At 38.4% G+C, this 14,423-nt stretch overlaps 1 non-coding gene across 1 annotated transcript; it reads left to right on the top strand.

The window, feature by feature from the left end:
• Positions 1 to 10,869: 10,869 nt before the first annotated feature.
• LOC121229907 (small nucleolar RNA R71) lies at positions 10,870 to 10,976 on the top strand. The gene has a single exon (XR_005927860.1). It is a non-coding gene; the product is annotated as a small nucleolar RNA R71 (small nucleolar RNA).
• Positions 10,977 to 14,423: the final 3,447 nt, after the last annotated feature.

Here is a 14,423-nt window from a genome sequence, read left to right as displayed (position 1 = left end):
TGGATAAGTTGTTTGATTGTGTAGTAAATATTGGGCTAGGCTAGGTGAATCTAATATTTGTGGCTAGATTTGGACTAAAAGGGCCACACGAGCGTGTGGGCCCTTTTGGGCCGAGAATGGGCTTTAGGTCCATTAGTATTGTTATCCATGTTTAGAATACTTTAGTTTACCAATTATTGAAATACCCTCGACTTGTAAAATTACCAAAGTACCCCTAATTTACATAATTACCGTTTTACCCTCGATTTACAGAATTACCGTTTTACCCTCGATTTATAGAATTACTATTTTACCATTGATTTACAGAATTACTGTTTTACCCTCGATTTACAAAATTACTAAAATACCCTTGGTTTACAAAATTACCAAAATACCCTCGATCAGTAAAAATTACCAAAATACCCTGGTCTGTAAAATTGCTAAAATACCCCTAGTTTGTAAAATTACCAAAATACCCCTAGCTTGTAAAATTACCAAAATACCACTGGTTTGTGAAATTACCGAAATACCCTCAATTTGTAAAATTACCAAAATACTCCTAATTTACAAAATTACATAAATACCTTTGACTTTCTAAAAATTATAGAAATACCATTGGTTTACAAAATTAATGAAATACCCTTGGTTTGTAGATTTACCAAAATACCCTTGTAGGGTGAAATGACTAAAATACCCCTATTAGGTAAAAAGACCGTAAAGCCCCTATAGGGTAAAGTGATCGTAAAGCCCCTGTAGGGTAAAGTGATCGTAATACCCCTGTATGGTAAAATGACGAATATGCCTTTATGTTCCGTATGACTGATGTGCTTAGGATTTACATATATTGATATTGGATTAGTTAAGTTTGAGTGACAGGTGGTGGTTATCGTAGGCGATTGATTTTGGAAACGTTCCAACTTCAACCCGTAACAGGTGTGTACTAACCCTCGTAATAGCTTAGATTAATATTTGCTGAGAAGCCGAAATGCTAAAATATAGGTATTTCGGGAACTTGTAATGTTGCGTTTAGGTATAGATGCAATAAATACGATAAGATCAGTGTTTGGATCGATGGAACATGTAAGAACTCAATTTTGTGCACGATGGTAAGTTGGGCGTCAATGGGCTGGAATCGGGCCTAATGGGCTTCGGGCCCATTTGGGTAAAATTGATAGAAAATGGAATCTGGGAAAGTTGCATGTTAACACGGTAGTACTGTTGTAAAATTTGGATTATGTGGGCTTAATGGGCTAAATCGGCATTCGTAGGGCCCATTAGAGGTTTTGGGCCCAAAAGCCTGAGTTTGATAAAGTGGGTTAAAGATCATTGTTTAAACATTCAAAAATATTGATAATTGTTGATGAACATGGAAACCCCTGATATTTGGTAAAATTACGAAATTACCCTTATAATGTGAAAAATGACTATTTTGCCCTTGTGGGCAAGTGACTGACTTGGACTGTGTGGTTGATGGATTTGATTGTGAATATATGTTGGTGATATGAATGACTTGACTGTGATTGTTTGATTCAAATATGGGCATGACATTTTGCATACATGACATGTTGCATGGGTTGGGTTTTATAAATGGAGGAAGTGCTAAAAGGGCTATGCCCCAGTTTACCGAAAAGGGCTTTGCCCCAGTTTATCAAAAGGGTTTTTCCAAGTTATTAAAAAAGGCTAGGCCTCTAGATATATGATAAAGCAGCTATGCTGCCAGTGGTGTGTTGGTTGGGTGGGTTGAATCATTCCCCATATGGTGTGTTGGTTGGTACGGGTGGAGAGTAGCGGATGGTGGGTCTAGTAGTCTCCCAAAATGGGCTTGCATACATCCATTGACATTACATGTGATATTGAAATGGGCCTAAGGGCCATACCGTTTACAGTAAAGGCTTCGGCCCAGTGATATGATTTATGAAAAGGCTTCGGCCCAGTACCCGTTAAACGAAAGGCTTCGGCCCAGTATATGCCAAGACTAAATAGGGCTTTGGCCCAGATTATACTGACACTGTGTTTTCACTGTTTGTTTGTTATTGGGATTACACATCGAGTTTTCGTAAACTCACCCCGTTTCTAACTGTGCAGGTAATCCCTAAGCTTAGATGGTTTGGAGCTGCGAGGGACTCGGAGATGGCCACACTACTGTTTCTGGTTCTTTAAATTGCAATAAGTAGCCGATTTATTTCTTTATAAGTTTTATCTTATTAATATTGTTATTTGGTTTTGGGTTGTAATAAGGCCATTTTAATTATTTTTCTGGGATTATTTTATTTTATACCCTATATTTTTTTGATAACAATATGAGTTAGACTTAGGGCGCATTTCCAAAATGATAATTGTTTTCAAAATAAACGCAACGATACAATTAATCGGTTTATCAAAAATATCGACTTAAATGAATTGCAACTCTTTTTTTTCAAAACTAACTTAGCACCAAAGTGTGGCAATGGTTGTGGGCATGTCTAGGATTGGATCCAATCAAGAGCATTGGTACTTAAGCAGCCTTCATGGCTCACCTCCTCTGTTTCGGATACCTACCTAGTGCACAGCTTCCATTCACTTTATTAACTTAGCAAAGACTATCTTTTAAAACACTAAGAAGGACGTTGAAAGAGGCATTGGTTTTCTTAAAAACTTCAATGTGACACGTCGGATCCGGTCATAACATCTAGGCCGGGTTTGGGGTGCTACAACATATTTCTATCCCATGCTTAGCACATTTTATGGATGATTTTTCCTTAAAATTGGTGAATTCGATGCTCCTAATGCCTTAATTTCATGTTTTATACTTAGGTGAGCATAGGAAAGTTAAAGGAATGAGAAATGGGCCAACGTACGAAATCAACACGGCCTGAACTTCCTCACACGGGTAGACCACACGGCCGTGTCCTTACGGCAAGGTCAAAGCACGATTTACATGAGTAGATCACACGCCCGTGCCCATTTAACAGCCTTGACCACGACCTTAAGCAATCGTACACAGGCGTGTCACACGGGCGTGTCCCTGCCGAGCCCAAGTTTAGTCTAATTCAGAAAAGGCCAATTTTGAGGGCTCTTAGGCATTCCAAAGCCTATTTAAACACCCGAGGAGGCACTTAGACAGAGGACGGAGAGGAGGGAGCAAGGAATTGCTCAAGAAAAGCTGATCGATCCATCTCAGAAGCCAGATTCACTATCAAGACTGAAGATATCCCTTCAAATTCCCTCAGGAGTTTTGGGTTTTCTTATGTTTTGTTATTTTTATTCTTTTGAGATTTTTTCTTTCATTAGTATTGATCGCATGATTCGTAACAAGTAATAAATATTTTTAATGAAGATAAAACCTAGACTAACTATTATCACGACGAAAAGGCAAGAGCACTTATCGAACAATAGTATAGTAATGGCAAGACCGGGATATCGTACCCAAGGGAACCAAAAGTAATCTTTTTATTATCTAACCTAGAAATAAAGAGGGGTTGTTTATTAAACTAATTAACTAAACTAATTAACTAATTAAAATAAAGTAAAGAGAAGAGTTGGAAAAAGACTTGAAGAAATTAATTTGATAAAGACGACACCCAAGGAGGAATCCACCTAGATTTCAATTATTATTTGACTCTGAACCAGACGATTTATTCACTTGACTTGATCCGTGAGACTCCCTAACCTATGTTATTATCCCTTTCAGGAATAATAACATCTAACCCTCAATTGAATTAATCAAAATTTCTTTCTTAATTGAAACCCTTAAGGAAGCAGTAAATCGATCTATAGACTCCCATATTAGGTTTCACCCTAATCCGGTAAAATCTCATAACCCTATTTCTAGGCGTTCGATCAACCCCGCTTAATTATGCCAAATCTACTCTTAGACAGGGACTTTTGCTCCTCTGCATAAGCACATCAAATCATGAATTAATACCCGGAATATTAACTCAAGCATTAAGACACATAATTAAGAACAAATCAAGTATTTATCATACAATTTAGATAATAATAACAAGATCCATCATAGGTTTCAACCCCCTTAGGTATCTAACGGGTTTAGTTCATAATAAGGTAAGAGTACATATCAAAATTATGAAAATAACACAACATAAAGAAAACTCTAAAACCCCTGAAGGAATTCAGAGAGAGATCTTCAGTATTGGAGTAGCTTCGGCTTTTGGGATGGATCGTCTGGCTTCCTTCAAGTAATTCCTGGCGTGTGGTTCTGTGTTCCAGAAAAGTTCTGGAAGAGGGCCCTTTCTAAGTCATACTTAGGGTGTTTATATAGGCTTTGGATTGGCTTTCTTCCTCCCTAAGTATCCTTTTCTATGTAAAATAAAACTATTTGAAAAAGGGACACACCCGTGTGCCACGGCCTTGTGACGTGTTTACCAGGCCATGTTTGATTCGTTAAATTGCACACGGCCGTGTGGGTGAATGGCCAGGCCGTATGAATCATGAAAACCTTGGTCGACACCCTCGAAAGACACGAGCGTGTGAGCAGCCTGTGTGGCAAGGCTTAGGCTGTGTCATCTTCTCGATTTGGTCCGTTTTGTCCCTTTTTGGCTCATTTTGGCTCCTTTTGACTCTTGGTGCTCTCCTAAGTACAAAACATGAAATAACCGTATTAAGAGCACCAAAATCCACAAATCTAGTGATAAACATCCATAAATATGCTAAGTATTTGGGGTAAAAATATGTATAATTTGGCGTTTATAAAATACCCCCACACTTAAGCATTTGCTTGTCCTTAAGCAAAACTCTCATTTACTGCTAGAATTCCTTCCTTTCAATCACACAATCATTACTGATAATGTTACAAACTATTCCATGGAAAATCATACAGTGAGAATTCAACTATAGGGGCATTAAAAGCCTCAAACAATCTAAATCGAATATTTTGATAATAAAATCTTAGGTAATCTCATTCCTCTAAGTAATTAACTTTAGTCCTAAATATATAAGAGATGACATCCTCACTAAAGATTCACTCAAATCACTCAAAGTGTTTAAGGTTCAAGATTAAGGATTCGATTGTCTAACATGAGAAGTTATTACCATATGCTTGCATGAAAATCAAATCTCCACCACTTGTAAATGTTATGATACACTAATCAAAAGGTCTTTGCATGGTTGTAACGGGGTTTAGGTTACAGGTATGGATACAAGCTGAAGAGACAAAAGTTAGAATCGAGATAATTTCAATATATTACCCCACTATCAAAAACTTAACTACTGAATCACAAACAAATATCTTGAACTATATTACATGAGCTCATGACAACTTTAGCTTGCTGAGGATTACAATAACAAAACTGAGTTTTTTTTAAGAACAAATCAAGTCAATACAATATAGAAATCATACGTCATGATTCAGTAACAAAAAATGGTGAACATAGTGAGGTAACAATATTAAATTTAATTTCGATAAAAAGGGTAAATTAAGAAAGATGATTTCAACAATAATGGGTTAATGGGTTAATGATGAAGGTTAATCAATAAAAAAAATTAGTAGGCTCAAAGGGGGTTCACTAAGGGTTTAATTATGTGGGAAGGCTTTTTATGGAGTAAATAGGTTAAATCTTAAGTGCCTTTATCATCTCAGTATATCAAATCATATGTGTGATCTCGACATGTATAATCGAAGCAAGTTCTAGAATAACAGTTCAATGTTGACACACTCAAACCACAAAAAAAGTGAGCAAGAAAGAAAGCTATATGCTCAAAAATGCTAAAAAATCTCACCAAAAATTTGGGTTTTTGATGTCATTCCTGTGTACTTAAGATTTCAAGATAATACCTCAATTTAGGAAAATAGTCTAAAAATTTTAGTTCTCAAAATATCAACTTATCATGCTCGATTCTCTAATGTTCTATAATCAAATGATCATGCGTAATTCCCATGATCTAATTCATGACATATCAACAATAGTTATAGATCAATCAGAATTCATTCGGTCAAGATTATGACAAAATCACTTAAGCATAAGACCAAATTCAGGGATTTGAGAATAATACAAAATGTTAGGTTTCATGTTCATGTTCACCCCCCACACTTAAGATGTACATTGCCCTCAATGTACAAAGATAGATTATTCAAAATAAATAAAGTCATAAGAGGGAAAGAGGTGAAACTCCCTGTTATATGGATGCGGAGCGTGATTCTAAGGCTAGAGTGTTTGGGGAAAGTAGTAGCTGCCACTGTTCTTGGCTAGATGAAGAAATTGGGTCGTTGAACATGGCACTCTTTGGGTATTGTCCCCTATTTGTTTCCTAATTCTGTAAAATATTCTTAGTAGCTTTGCTTGGAAGTCTGTAGAATCATGAAGAGCTTATTAAGAGTTGGTGTGGAAGAGAGTGTAGTGGGATTACTTGTTAGAGATTCCAGAGAAATGAAGAAAGTAAAATTTACTAATATAGATATGTCTTTCAAAAGGAAATAATAAAATTGAAATGAAAATAAAAATAAAAATAAAAATAAAAATAAAAAGATAAGAGGATTCAATGATCCTCGTCAGTGGGACCCTCAGGTGGTGGCAATGAAGTGGCGATGTGGAAGTACTGGCACAGCTGTTGCATCATAGCCTGCATGTCGTCCATTTGTCTATCACATCGTCGATCTCGCTCGTGAATCATCTCGAGCTGTGTAGTGCAATACTGCTCAAAGTGAGCGAGTCAGTTGGAAAGGTATGCCAATGAAGCAGCTGCATGAACTGGTCGTTCCCTAGGTGGCGTGGTAGGAGGCTCCTCGTGCTGTGGGGGGACATTATCAGGAATGTCCTCAAGATTCTCCTCATCAATGGCATGAGTGAGACGGTACTGAGGAGGATCGGTCCTACGTCGGCGCTCAATCATCCTCATGTGTAACATAGTCGTGATGCCCTGTGGGGACATCTGACCTATCAGTGTAAGCGCTGATAACTGGGCCACGGTGTTGAGGAGGCCGAAATATCTGGCAAGGCACCTCACATAGGGGCCGATAAAGATTACTCCCTTCCTATGCCGTTCGGTCTGATGGCGAATGGCGAAAGCAATGAAATATGCCAAGTCAGTCACATATGCATCTGCCATGACCATAAATAGTAGGTTTCATGGGTGGTGACGATGCCGGTGCTCTCTCTCCTTCCTCTCAAGGTGTGTGCCAATATGGCATAGAGATATCGTAGAGAAGGGGGGAGAGCTGAGGCCTTCGAGCGGTTGGGGTCGTAAGTGGAAGAAAGTGGTGCCAAAGCCTTCCAGCACAAGGAGGAAGAAATGTGGATATTGCGTGGTAGTGCATTCATGTCCTCCTCATCCATAAACTCATCGGTGTAAAGTCCCAGAGCAACTCCAAACTCTGGGACACTCATCGCGCGAACTAGACCGCCTAATCGGAAGTGAATGGTGCCGAGGTCGTCAATTTTCATCATCACCACCTGTAAATGAAAAGTAGAACATAATTCTAAAGTTAGCTCTAAATAAGTGGGCTCAGTAATAGCGAAGAACCGTTCCCATGGGTCTGTGGATAGGAGGGCGCGGATCGCATCAGTTACCTGGACTTGCTCTACGGTAGCCCAGTCGATGTAGCGACCTGTAGTGAGGGGTCATGCGCGTAGTATCTGAAATAGCTCCTTTTGCGAGGCTTGCGTAAACTTAAGGAATGGGTGCCGAACTTCGGCTGTAGCACGTACAGAGGAAGAACCCGGTCCCCTACATCTCTTTAAGGATGGGACTGCGACCTTCTTGCATCTCGATGATGACATAATGTACCTAAAATTGTAGAAGCATTGATATAGTAGTTTCAAGATGTGTTAACATTTATCAATATCAAGCGAGAGGTGAAAAGTTTATATGATTATTCAAAAACATATACTGAGATAAAAAATGCATCATCAGTTAAGCAAGAATCCTAGAACTAGTATATGTTATTTAGAAGCTTAAACAATTTAAATATAGAAAATACTAAAGCAAATTCCTAACTTAATTAGAACAAATTGGTAATATTAACGATATCTTTGTAAAGAATATAGAATACTAATGTAGCAACACAAATTGGAAAAACAAGGTTGAGAAAGTGAACCAAAAACTACTGTAGGGCGGTGCACGGACGTGTTGATGTCGAGCACGAGCGTGGAGCGTGAGTGTATAGCTATGTGGAGGAAAAATTGAGGGAAAAGAGAGGGAAAAGTGAGGATTGATGCAGGGGGGTGGATTTGAGGGTGGTTTAGGGGTTGGGGAAGTGAGAATTTGGGGAATGGTGGCAGGAATAGGGATTAGGGATTGGGGAGGGGTAGATTTTGGCTAGGGTTTGAAAGGAGGAAGAAGATGAATAGTGGTTTGCTTATATAGGAGAGGGTCACACGGCCTAGGGCCACGCCCGTGTACTCTGAGGGTGAGCCCGTGATTTTCTAATTTTGCAATTTAGGTCGTGCCCGGCTACTATCCCACGCCCGTGTGTCCTGGGCGTGTGTGGCACACGGCCATGCCTAGCTTTGTTCTCTTCATCCACGCCCGTGTGTTAGGGTACCATGCCCGTGTATTGTTGTCCACGGCTTGAAGGCACGGGCGTGTATCACACCCGTGTCGAAGAAACAGAATTGAGCCTTGCCCCTGGCACGCCCGTGTTGTTCCATCCCTACGTTCGTGTTCACCTATGAAGTTCATCCACGGCCATGTTGCACGGCCGTGGGGGTTTATCGCATCCCGTGTTTTGGGGAAGTCATGTCCGACTTTCACACGGCCATATCGGACTTCTGTATCTCTTCCCTTGTTTGTCCACGGCTTTAGGCACGCCCGTGTTCCTAGCCGTGTGTGCTAAAAAACTTTGCAATTCAAAGATAAAGTTAATGGTTTAACTTGTTAGAATTTAAAAATAAAGAAATCAAAATATGTTAGTGCTCGGGTTGCCTCCTGGGAAGCGCTTATTTATAATCTAAGCTCGACTTACCTCTCTAGTGAATGGTCAGGGTGGTTCGAGGAGTTTATACTCCTCATTCTTGCTATCAACCTCTTCAAAATAGGGTTTTAATCAGGTGTTATTTACCTTAAAAGTGCAGAACTTTGGGTGATTCACCTCTACCGTACCAAATGGAAAAATACTGAGTACCATCAGAGGGATTTCCTCATTCAGTGTGGTAGTGACAATGTGGGGATCTGCGGCATCTAGTAAGACTTTATGGCCAACCTTAAGTCGATTAGGAGAGGTATCGGGCTTGTTTTGGCGTAGTTTTGGTTTATCATGTGTTCTTGGTTTGTGTGCTCGCCATTCGTCTAGCTCCTCTATCCGTAGCCTTCGTTCTTCATGAATGTGTCCTCTATCATCCTTGGAACATGGCTCGTGAACTTCTTTGAAACTCAATTCTTGCAAAGTAGGTTGTGTCATATTGTCAGTTTTAGTAGACTGGTGTAGACCATTACCTTCACTGTTCAATGTGATGCCAGAAGTACGAGCTTGAAGGGTGATCGTTTTGTCTCCCACACGAAGTGTAAGCTCACCTGTACCAACATCAATAATTGTTTCAGCAGTTGCTAAAAAGGGCCTCCCTAAAATCAAAGGGGTGTTATTATCCTTCTCTATGTCTAGAACAACGAAATCAACGAGAAATATGAACTTATCTACTTTCACGGGTACATCTTCAATAATACCCTTAGAGAATCTTATAGTTTTATCTGCCAATTGAATGCTCATCCTAGTTTGTTTAGGTTTCCTAAGACCTAGTTGCTTAAACATTTTGTAAGGCATTATGTTAATACTAGCCCCTAAATCAGCTAATGCATGACTTATATCTAAACTACCAATTAAACAAGGAATTGTAAAACTCCCTGAATCTTTCAATTTGTGGGGTAGCTTATTCTGTAGAATAGCTGAGCAAACTGCGTTTAGCTCCACATGCGATGCTTCGTCCAACTTCCGCTTATTTATTAAAAGCTCTTTTAAAAATTTCATTGTATTTGGCATCTGCGACAAAGCTTCAATAAACGGTATGTTAATATGTAATTTTTTCAAAAGTTTAAGGAATTTACCGAATTGTTCGTCTGAGCGGTCTTTCCTTGTCGTGTTAGGGTATGGCACATGAGGTTCATATTTGATAGTCACTGGTTTGTTTGTATTTTGATCTACCTCATCTCTCCTTTTGCTTACCACTGTTTCTTGCCTTGGTTCTGTTTCAGGCTCCACGACTCCTTCGTCATCTTGAGTGCTAATTGCGTTGAGGTGTTCCCTTGGGTTAGATTCAGTATTACTTGGTAAGCTACCTTGTGGTCATTCGGAGATTAGTTTGGATAGCTGGCCTATCTGAGTTTCGAGCCCTTGGATCGATGCTTGTTGATTCTTAAGTGTTGTCTCAGTATTTTGCAAATGAGTTTCTGATATTGAGATGAATTTAGAAAGCATCTCTTCAAGGTTCAGTTTCTTCTCTTGTTGATAAGGTGGCTGTTGAAAACCTTGAGGATTTTGTGGCTTTTGAATTCCTTGACCACCCCATGAGAAATTTGGGTGATTCCTCCAACCTGCATTATAAGTATTACTGTATGGGTTATTTTGAGATCTAAAGTTATTATTACCCATATAGTTGAGTTGTTCTTTTTCGGTTGGAGTGTTGAAGGATTGAGATTCTGTATGCACACCTCCGCCACTTGAGTCACACCTCATTACTAGATGTACCTGCATAGAACCAAGTAAACCATCAATTTTTTTTATTGAGAAGTTCTACCTGATTAGAGAGCATAGTGACTGAGTCGATGTTATAAACGTTGGCTATTTTCGTTGGCTTAGTCCTCATAACTTGCCACTGATAGTTATTCAGTGACATCTCCTATATAAACTCATAGGCATTTTCCGATGTTTTATTGTTGATGGTTTCGCCAGCAGCTGCGTCAACCATTTGCCGGGTCAAGGGATTTAGACCATTGTGAAATGTTTGTACTTGCAGCCAAAGCGGTAACCCATGGTGAGGGCACCTTTTCAATAAGTCTTTGTATCTCTCCCATGCATCGTAAAGTGTTTCTAAATCCATCTGCACAAAAGAAGAGATATCAATACGTAATTTAGCCATTTTAGCCGGCGAAAAATATTTTAGTAAAAATTTCTCGGTCATTTGTTCCCAACTAGTAATTGACCCTCATGGTAATGAGTTCAACCACTATTTAGCTTTGTTCCTCAATGAAAAGGGGAATAATCAAAGACGAATGACATCATCAAAGACGCCATTGATTTTGAATGTATCGCAAAATTCCAGGAAATTTGCTAAGTGAGCGTTGGGATATTCATCCTGCAAACCATCAAACTGAACAAACTACTTATCATCTGAATAGTGTTAGGTTTTAATTCAAAAGTATTTGTAGCTACAGCAGGTCTAACTATGCTAGATTCAGTTCCTGTTAGAGAAGGTTTAGCATAATCATACATAGTACGTGGAGCAAGATTTTGATTAGCAACAATTGCAGGAGGGAGCTGATTGTCTTGGTTTTCAACCATCTCTTTTGGTTGGGGGTTGAGTATCATCTTTTTGCTCGTTCTCCGTGTATCTTAAGCTACGCCTTATTTCTCTTTGATTTCTATGAACTGTACGATCGATTTCTTCATCAAAAAGTAATGGTCCCGACGGGTTTCTTCTAGTCATAAACTATAAAAACCTGTCAAGAGAAAGAAAAAGTAAATTAATAAATAATAGTAAGAATAATAAAATAAAATAAAATAAAATTGCAAGAAAAATAAATGGCTAAAGTAATAAAAATTTAGTGTTCCTAATATCTTAGTTCCCTTGCAACGACACCAAAAACTTGATCGCGCGGTTCATAACAAGTAATAAATATTTATAATGAAGATCAAACCTCGACTAACTATTATCATGACGAAAAGGCAAGCGCACCTATCGAACAATAGTATAGTAATGGCAAGACCGGGTTATCGTAACCAAGGGAACCAAAAGTACTAGTAATAATTATCTTTTTATTATCTAACCTAGAAATAAAAAGGGGTTGTTTATTAAACTAATTAACTAAACTAATTAACTAATTAAAATAAAGTAAAGAGAAGAGTTGGAAAAAGACTTGAAGAAAATTAATTTGATAAAGACGACACCCAAGGAGGAATCCACCTAGATTTCACTTGTTATCTGACTCTGAACCAGACGATTTATTCACATGACTTGATTCGTGAGACTCCCTAACCTATGTTATTATCCCTTTTGAGACTAATAACATCTAACCCTCAGTTGAATTAATCGGAATTTCTTTCTTAATTAAAACCCCTAGGGAAGTAGTAAATCGATCTATGGACTCCCATATTAGGTTTCACCCTAATCTGGTAAAATCTTGTAACCCTATTTCTAGGCATTCGATCAACTCCGCTTAATTATGCCAAATCTACTCTTAGACAGGGACTTTTGCTCCTCTACATAAGCACATCAATTCATGAATTAATACCAGAAATATTAACTCAAGCATTAAGACACATAATTAAGAACAAATCAAGTATTTATCATACAATTCAGATAATAATAACAAGATCCATCATAGGTTTCAACCCCCATAGGTATCTAAGGGGTTTAGTTCATAATAAGATAAGAGTACATCTCAAAAGTATGAAAATAACAAAACATAAAGAAAACTTTAAAACCCCTGTAGGAATTCTGAGAGAGATCTTCAGTCTTGGAGTAGCTTCGGCTTTTGGGATGGATCGTCTGGCTTCCTTCAAGTATTTCCTGGTGTGTGGTTCTGTATTCCAAAACAGTTCTGGAAGAGGCCCCCTTCTAAGTCATATTTAGGGTGTTTATATAGGCTTTGGATTGGCTTTCTTCCTCCCTAAGTATCCTTTTCCGTGTAAAATACAACTCTTTGAAAAAGGGACACGCCCGTGTGCCACGGCTGTGTGACGTGTTTGCCAGGTCGTGTTCGATCCGTTAAATTGCACACGGTCGATTGGGTTAATGGCCAGGCTGTGTGAATCGTAAAAACCTTGGTCGACACCTTTGAAAGACACGGGCGTGTGAGTAGCCCATGTGGCAAGGCTTAGGCCGTGTCATCTTCTCGATTTGGTCCGTTTTGTCCCTTTTTGGCTAGTTTTTGGCTCCTTTTGACTCTTGGTGCTCTCCTGAGTACAAAACATGAAATAACTGGATTAAGAGTACCAAAATCCACAAATCTAGTGATAAACATCCATAAATATGCTAAGTATTTGGGGTAAAAATATGTATAATTTGGCGTTTATCAAGTATGAACTAAAACCCCTAAATACCTAAGGGGGATGAAACTTAAGATGGATCTTGTTATTATTATCTGAATTGTATGATAAATATTTGACCTGTTCTTAATTATGTGTTCTTAATTCTTGTTTTGATATTCCAGGATATTGATTCAAGTTAAACTCTTATTCAGAGGAGGAATAGACCCTATCTAAGAGTAAATTTGTCATAATTAAGTGGAGTTGATTGCGCGCCTAGAGATAGGGTGACAAGATTTTACCGGATTAGGGTGAAACCTAATAAGGGGATCCATAGATCAAGTTAATACAACCCTATGGCGTTAATTAGAAAGAGATTTCAATTGTTCAATCTAGGGTTAGACGTAATAATATAACTTAGGGATGTCTACGGAACAAGTTGAATGAATAAATCGTCTGATTTAGAGTCAAATAACAAGTGAAGTCTAGGTGGATTTTTCCTTAGGTATTGTCTTAATCAATCGAGTTTTCCAAAAAGTATTTTCCCCAAATTTATTTTCTGTGATTTCTTAGTTTAATTAATTAGTTAGCTAAACAAAACTCTTTTATTTTTTAGGCTAGATAATAAAAAGAAAGTTGATACAAGTAATTTTAGTTCCTTTGGGTTCGATAATCCAGTCTTGCTAAAGTTATACTATTGTTAATAGGTACACTTGCCTTCATCGTGATAATAGTTAGTTTCAAGAACGATTCATTATAAGTATTTAAAACCTGTCACGAATATCACGTATCAATTATTTTAGGTGTTTATGAGTATTAACCGAATGATCAATTTACTCCCTGTAGACCCTGAGTTTGAACGGACTTTCCGACAGCGAAGAAGACAAGCAAGTCAGAGAAGGACCGAAGAAATGAACTTTGAATATCCAAATCAAGGAAGCGGAGCAAACCCTACTCAAAATCCTATCCTTATTACTAATGATAGGTACACTTGCCAGTGTTTAATGATCTAAATCTAGGTATTAGGAGACTCGAAATTGAGGCACAATAGTTCGAGCTGAAGCCAGTCATGTTTTAGATGCTTCAGACAGTGGGCCAATTCGATGGAATGCCTACCAAAGATGCTCACCTACACTTAAGACTATTTATGGAGGTGAGCGATTCTTTCAAATTAGCCGGAATACCTGAAGATGCATTACGATTGAAGTTGTTCCCATATTTACTAAGGGACAAAGCTCGAGCTTGGTTGAACTCACCACCAAATTCAATTTCCACATGGCAAGAGTTAGCAAAAGGATTCCTTATGAAGTATTTCCCACCTAGAAAGAATTCT

Source organism: Gossypium hirsutum, chromosome A05 (assembly GCF_007990345.1).
Source record: "Gossypium hirsutum isolate 1008001.06 chromosome A05, Gossypium_hirsutum_v2.1, whole genome shotgun sequence".
In the NCBI taxonomy this organism is placed as follows: domain Eukaryota; kingdom Viridiplantae; phylum Streptophyta; class Magnoliopsida; order Malvales; family Malvaceae; genus Gossypium; species Gossypium hirsutum.
Note: the sequence above shows the minus strand (reverse complement) of the source record. Positions and strands in the feature narration are given on the sequence as shown.